A 7587-nucleotide genomic window follows, 5' to 3' on the forward strand; every position below is an offset into this window, starting at 1 on the left:
CTTTTCCCCTCCACTCATCATCACACCAAAGGTTGACTCTGTAGAAGATCAAAGCTTGGCCTCTACAAAACCCTATACTCTGGCTGTGCCCTCGGGGCCCCCCTGGATCTGATCTGTCTTTTGCTTCAACAGTGTTTGGACGGAACAGACCCAGCCTCAGAGCACCGTCCAACCTCCTTTCCTGTCACCACCTTTGGAACCAATTCAGCCATCCTCAGCCTCCAAGACCAGCCAACACCATTTTTGGACCTCAACTCCTTAGTGTTGAACAACCATGAGCTCCCAAATTCGTCAGAATTATTCCACCGAGGTGGAGGCTGCCGTCAACCACCTGGTCAACCTGCCTCTGCAGGCCTTCTGCACATCCCTCCCTCTGGGCTTCTATTTCCACCTGATGATGTGACTCTAGAGGGCGTGGGCCACTTCCTCGAGTTGGGGGAGAAAAAGCCAGAAGGTGCCAAGCATCTCTTAAAGATGCAAAACCAGCACTGCAGCAGTGCCCTCCTCCAGGATGTGCTGAAGCCTCCCCAAGGTGAGTGGGGTGAAACTCAGGATGCTATGGAAGCCACCAAGGCCTTGGAGAAGAATTGACCCAGGCCCTTTTGGATCTGCATGCCCAGGGTTCTACCCCACAGACCCTCATCTCTGTGATTTCCTGCAGAGCCACTTCCTAGAGGAGGTGAAACTCATCAAGAAGATGGGGGACACCTGACTCACCTCCCCAGGCTGGGCTGGGTGAGTATCTCTTCGAATGGTTCACTCTCAAGCATGACTAGAAGCCTTTGGAGCCCAGAGGCCTTTGAGGACCATCTGCATCCCCCTGGTATCTGGGTGTTGCTTGAGCCTTTCCCTGAAACCACTAGGCATCCTTTTAACCATCCTGGAGCCCTCTCCCATGCCTTGGACCAAATGGAAACAAAAAGCATTTTGCAGAAAAAAGGAAAAAGAGAACACTAGACTCTCCAAATAGCTTTTAATTGTATCATTTTGAAAGCGTACATGGCAAAGTACTAAATATTCTCTATTTGTCTCTCCAGACCACCCTCCTTCCTTCACCCTGCAGTGTGACCCAGGAGGCCAAGCCCTGGAGACCACGTCATTCAGACTCTAAGTCCTGTCACCCACGTGGATTAGGTGAATGGGAGGTACCAGCCAAAACAAAGAAAATCTACCAGAAAGTAGATCAAAGCCCAAAACAGAAAAATATAAGAAAATCTGAGCATTGACCCAGGACATCCAAGATCCCACTAATAACTATTCCAGAAAGAGAGAGCAGAGAAAATGAAGGGAGTAAATTATCAAGAAAATAACTTAAGAAATCAGGAAATCTGGATGAGAAATATATGATTTGTATGTATTATTTTTGCAACATTTTGTAATTTTAAAATCATTCCAAAATGAAAAGTTTACGTATGTATGTACATAGCATATATTAAATTATATTTGGTGATATATATCTAAGTAAGGAAAACATATTACATACAAAAGATCAAAATGGCACTGGACTTCTCAAACAGCTATAATGGGGATGTGAAAGCAATGAATCGATAACATCAAAATTTTGAAGGGAAATTACTTTCAACCTAGAATTGTAAACCCAGTCGAACTGTGAATCGACTTTTAAGTTTAAAAAAAAAGATATTTCAAAACTTATAACTACTGAACATATATCATCAATGTTCTTTTCCTTAGGAACTCCAATAAAAATGTGTTCTAAAATAACAAGGTAAAAAATCAAGAGAGGAAAACATGGGATTCAAGAGATAGTCTTTCTAGCATTGGGGCTAGTTCCTGTGAAGTCCCAGGACAGGATCCCTGCAGCTCACCTAGAAGGCAGTCAATCCCAGCAGGAGCTGCGGCTGAGGCCACAGCAGGAGGTTTCCTGGGGGGAAAAGAGGAAATTGTGGGTTAAGTGATGTGTTTGAATGCTTGGAAAATTATCGGTCTATTGAGTATTTGGCGAAAAATGGAGATGGGTAAAGGAAAAAACTAAGCAAATTGGGGAGAAAAATGAGGCTGCTGTTAATTCCAGAAAAAAAAAAAAAAAAAAAGATTGTACCAAAAAGAAAACTAACAACGGTACTCACATAACAATGATAATGTGAACACTGATTATTGGTGTAAACAAAAACTGTAATACAATTACACCAAGATGGGCATGGTGGCAAAAGTGAAGTGGTCTAAGAGAGGCACAGTGTCAATCATCATAACAGGAAACAGATAAAGTCTAAAATTGGCAATCAAGAAATAACATTTACTTGTGGTATAACAATATGGATATAAATGTTAGAACAGCAAGAAACTCTGCAGAGAGTTATCGCCTTTGTAGAAAGAGATTAAAGCCAGAGAAGGGTTAGGGTGGCAGGCCCCTGTATTTAGGGTGAACTTGGCATTTTAATATTAAGTGCATATATTACATTAATAAAAAGAAAATTAATTAAAAATGAAAGTATAATGATGAAGTAAGTACTCCTTACATATTTTATCATTTATAGTAAAATAGATTTATATCTATATTATTTGTATACATATATTTATAGATAAATTTCATTATCTTCAAGGAGCTTTGTGAAACAAATAACTTGTGAGTGGAAATAATGTACCTTGAAATTACCTAGACCCATGCTCATACTTCCTTAGATTTTCCAGGATAGCCATAATTTCAAATATTTTATCCCACTATCCTGATAAATATGCTTAGGCTCATCAGATAATGTGGTCTCCTTTTCTGATTGAGAGTTGTTACTCTGACTATATTTTTAACCTCTCACTAATTTAACTTAGGCATATCAAGGAATTTAATGCTATGCTATTGTGAATCTTTCACAGGAGAACCAGAAAAATCCATCGCCTATATCTTCAGGGTGCTAAAGGTCACCTTCAGACAAAACAATCATCACGCTGTTTTAGCCTTGGCATTTAAAGAATGACAGCTACCATTCTAGAAATATAGATCAATTTTGAAATCCCCTGCCACAGTTTGTTTAACCTTTACAGACAGCTAAATCTTAAGGTGTGTTACGAGTAAAGTGAAGAACTTGAAAAGAGAATAAATAAATGGTGAGTGATGAGGCAAGGGGGGGAAAAAAGAAACAACAGTGGTTTCATACCATCTGTTCACAGAACTCTCTTAACTAAATTAAAGAGATCATCTGCACTTTACTAAGGTACAGAAAGCTTTTACGATGCCAAGGATTTTAGATCAACTTAATTGAATAATTATTCAGCTGCTGTGTATAGGTGCAGCACTGCCACACTAGGAAGACAATGGTGATGGTTTTCAAGGATCTTACAAAGTAGGGAAGAACAGATAAGAAAGCACTAAAGTATAAGTAGGATACTAGGAAAGCATTTGGGAGAGGCAGCTAACCCAGTGCTTCCCGGAAAGCTAGCAGCTAAACTGAAACCTGTAACACAAGTTGGAATTAGCTACGCAAAATAAGTTAGCTTTCATTCTGGTAATATTGCTTTAGTCTGTGTTGATAAGCATTTTAGACGGTGCCCAATATATACAATGCATAGTTCCCATCTGGTACGAACTGAACGCATTGCTCCAAAATTCATGTGGTGAAGCCCTGACCTCCAATGTGACAGTATTTGGAGGCAGGTCCTTGGAGAAGTCATTAGGTCTAGATGAGATTACTAGGGTGGGGTCCCATGTTGGGATTAGTGCCTTTATAAGAAGAAGAACAGAGACCAGAGCTCTCTCTGTCTCCTCACCATGTGAGGACACAGTGAAAAGACAGTCAGCCAAGAAGAGGGTTCCCACCAGTAATCAAATCAGCTATCACCTTCTTGAGCTTGGACTTCCAGCCATAAGTTTCTGTCATCTAAGCCACTCAGTCTATGGTATTTTGTTATGATAGCCCAAGCTGACTAATATACCTTTTTTAAAAAATGAAACAAAATTTACCTAGGAAGGCAGGATAGAAACAAAACAAACAAAAGTCAGAGGCAGGCAGAACTAGATAATGTGACCTGGATTTGAATCCAAATTCTTTGAGTGACTGAATCTCTCCAAGACAGAATTGTCATGCCTCTAAATTAGTGACCATGTATACCTTATAGAGCTGTTGTGAGGATTACATGAGCTAATGACTGTGAAGTCCCTGAGAAGGACAGGAGAAATGATAACATTACTATTATAATAATGAAAGATGTCGTGATACAATATCCAGTGACTAGTTAGTATAAAACACATACAGTAATTTTTCTCTTCAACATCTTTGCTCTTCCTTCCCTTTGGAACAAACTCCCACCAGCTCTTCCCATGTGCAACCTCCACTTATCCCTGAGATCTCCGTTTAATTATCCTCCGAGAACTTCCCTGAACTGCCCTGAATCCCAGGAAGCCTCTCCTTACCCCTCCTCATGGCACTATCTCAGCCCAGTATTCTTTAAGGATGTGATACCATATGAAATTACCCGTTTTAACTGCATACCTTTACTATCTCCTCTTAATAGAATGTAAACTCTATGAAACCAGAGCATTTTCATATCCAGTGCCCTATCCCAACACCAAAAACAGTATCTGGCAGTAGTGGCAGCTCAACAAATATTTCAGACAAATAAATAAAGGTTGCTGGATAAAGGAAATATAAATAAGATATAGAGAATCCAATCTTTTTATGGGGAAGATGGCATCTATGTAGAATCTTAATATCTGTGGGGTTCACCTCAAAGGGATATTCTCTCCAGGAAGCCAGTGTCCACAATTTCAGTCACTGTCCCCAAAGAGCACTGGAATTTATCTAGACCCTGACGCACATTATATTAGTGTGAGATCTTTACATCTCACCCAACAGTTCTTAAAAATGGACAATACCATTCCTTTAGGGCATATTGTTTTGTTTTGTTTTGTTTTGTTTTGTTTTGGCTGTGGGATATTTTTTGACAAATGTTTACAATGAATAGAACCTGGATCATTTTGCTGGCATGTAAGACCTGAGAGTGAGGGATGCTAGATGTCCTGAAGTGCATGGGCAATCTCTCACCATGAAGAATTACCCTGAAGAAAACAGCAATAGTGCTCCCCTTAGAAGTATTGCGGGACTAAGCATCATAGCTTCCTTGGCTGCTGTGGCTGAGAACCTGCAAATTTGGGGTTTCCCTTTTGGAACCATTGTGCCTGCTCGCTGTCTGGCTAAAGAATTCTCTTCCCTATGCTAATATGTTCATGCTTAGCCAGGCAAGATTCCCTGGACTGCCTCTTCCAAGATTTCCTCACTTCTCATTAAGGTAAACCTCCCAGTTGTATATCTCATGCCTTTAAATTTGCAACATTTTAGTAAATATCTGCCAAATTAATTTTCCCCAAATCTGAAGTCTCAAAAGGAATTGAACTAACAGCATTATAGCTTAAAACATAAAATTTTAGTGAGTTTTTTTAAGTAAACATACTAAGTTGGTATTAATACATATTAATCAGTAGGATTTGAGTAGATGCAATCAGTAGAAAGAGGCAATTAATCAGGTACTTCATTTACTCAATACAAATTTCTTGAGTTCTAGGTGTAGAGGCACTGGGCTAGGAATAGGTAACATAAGCATATGCCTTAGTAAGTTTGGGCTGCTATAACAAAAGTATCATAAACTAGGTGCATAAACAAAAGACATTTATTTCTCACAGTCTGGAAATCAGGGATCAGGGTGCTAGCATGGTCAGATTCTTGGTGAAGACCCTCTTTCAGGTTTGCAGGTGGCAATCTTCTTGCTGTACCCTCAAATGGCAGAGAGCCGAGAGAAGCAGCAAGCTCTATCCTGTCTCTTTTTATAAGGGCACTAAACCCATTCATGAGGCCTTCACCTCATGTCTTAATTTTCTCCCAAACACCCCACCTCCTAATAGTATCACATTGGGGGATAGGATTTCCACATATGAATTTTTGGGGACACATTAAATCCATAATAACACATATGGCCCTGGATCCTTGCACTATCGACATTGGGAGGCAATTCTCCACTGGTCTCCCATGATTTTGCTCATCTTGAGCAGAAGCACTAACTGCCTTTATATTCCAGGCTATCTTTTGAAGGATGTTGATAGAATGAACAGTCTTGGAAGACAATATAGAGAGCAGGTTTGTTGATTGTCCAGTATAAAAACATCTAAAGAAAACATCTAGAGAAAACATCTAAAAGACTATTTGCAGCCCATTATAAAATCTCCAGATTTCCTAAGTTTTTCATTCCTCAGGTGTGACTACACAGAATCCTCCTGGGCTTCTCTGTGTTATTCCCATAGGACTTGGGGAGCAAGAAGAACTAACAAAACATGAAGCTCATGCTGCCTGTTATGGCTTAAGTATGAAAGTCCTTTGTCTCTGACTCAGGAGTTCATTTCTTCTGCCAGTACCCATGATATTGTGCATTGCTCATTTACCATGCCATTAGGATAACTCCTCAAACTATTCATAGTTCTTGACATTACGAAAGAACAACTGCGGTATAAACTAGCACCTTGAAAAATATAATTGCATCAGAGGTGAGAAAAAAAAAAATGTCCTCAGTAGCATTTGAATAAGACCTAAATAACAAATGTTTAAATGTATAAGGAATATATTTCAAGCAGGAAGAAATGTCATGTGTAGAAGTACAGAATTGGGAAATATGATAGTGACAATTCTTTGGGGTGAACTACAAAGTTGATGAAAATAAAGCTAAATAGAAAGCCATTGCTTTCGGGCACGCAATATTTATTCCAGGACCTGAGACTGGAGAATAAATTATCTATGGCTCTCAGAGGACACTGAACACATAAAATTTTCCCATTTGCTTTTGGAAATATTCTAGGCTGGCTCCAAGATAGAGGCCAGTTGCAAAACTGATTCTCAGTTCACATCAACATGTATCTGGACAACTGAAACAGCCTCCTCACTGGCTTCCTAACTGCTATGTTTGTCCTACCCACCACGGCACATTCCTGTCTTCACAAATTGGTCAGAAAAATCATTTAAAATTGTAAATCAGATCCAATCACTCCTTATTTGACCTTCCAAGGACTTCCAATCATACTTGGAATAAAATCTAAACTCCCACCAATCTAGTTTTGTTACCTCCCTCAATCATTCTGAAATTGCTGGAGGCACAATGTGGACAGTATAAGAGTTAAAAACTCTAAGGAGACCCAGTCATGAGGGAAGGACTCATACTTTTATGAGCTTTACCTCCAGGAGCTCTACCAGGGTCTCACATTGAATATGAGAGAAAAATCCCCTTGTGCTTTTGGTAGGGGTGGGGAAAATAATCATGTGAAATATGCCAGGTCATTCTGTTCTTAACAGGGGCAGCCCTCAAGATAAACTATTTTATCAGAGCCTAATTTCTTGTGGTTTTATCAGAGCTGAACCAACCTGGGAAAGGGGAATACCAAATTCCAGTCCCCTCTAGCCATTTTGTGCCTTATGAGGAGAAAATAACAGTTAGATAGATATATAGATACATAAATACATTTTTTTAAAAAGCACTTGTAAAGTCCACAGGCCAGGGCACAGGCTCACTAAATGACTGAGACCTAATTATAGGACTAGAAGATGCTTCCCCTTCCCCTTCCTTACCACCACATTACTAACAGCTTAAATGCTGAAG

General features: G+C 39.7%; 1 pseudogene across 1 annotated transcript; it reads left to right on the forward strand.

The window, feature by feature from the left end:
• Nucleotides 1-274: 274 nt before the first annotated feature.
• LOC308557398 (ferritin light chain pseudogene) lies at nt 275-776 on the forward strand (annotated as a pseudogene). The gene has a single exon. The product of its transcript is annotated as a ferritin light chain pseudogene (transcript).
• Nucleotides 777-7587: the final 6811 nt, after the last annotated feature.

Source organism: Miniopterus schreibersii, assembly GCF_964146895.1.
Source record: "Miniopterus schreibersii genome assembly, chromosome: 1".
NCBI classification, from domain to species: Eukaryota; Metazoa; Chordata; class Mammalia; order Chiroptera; family Miniopteridae; genus Miniopterus; species Miniopterus schreibersii.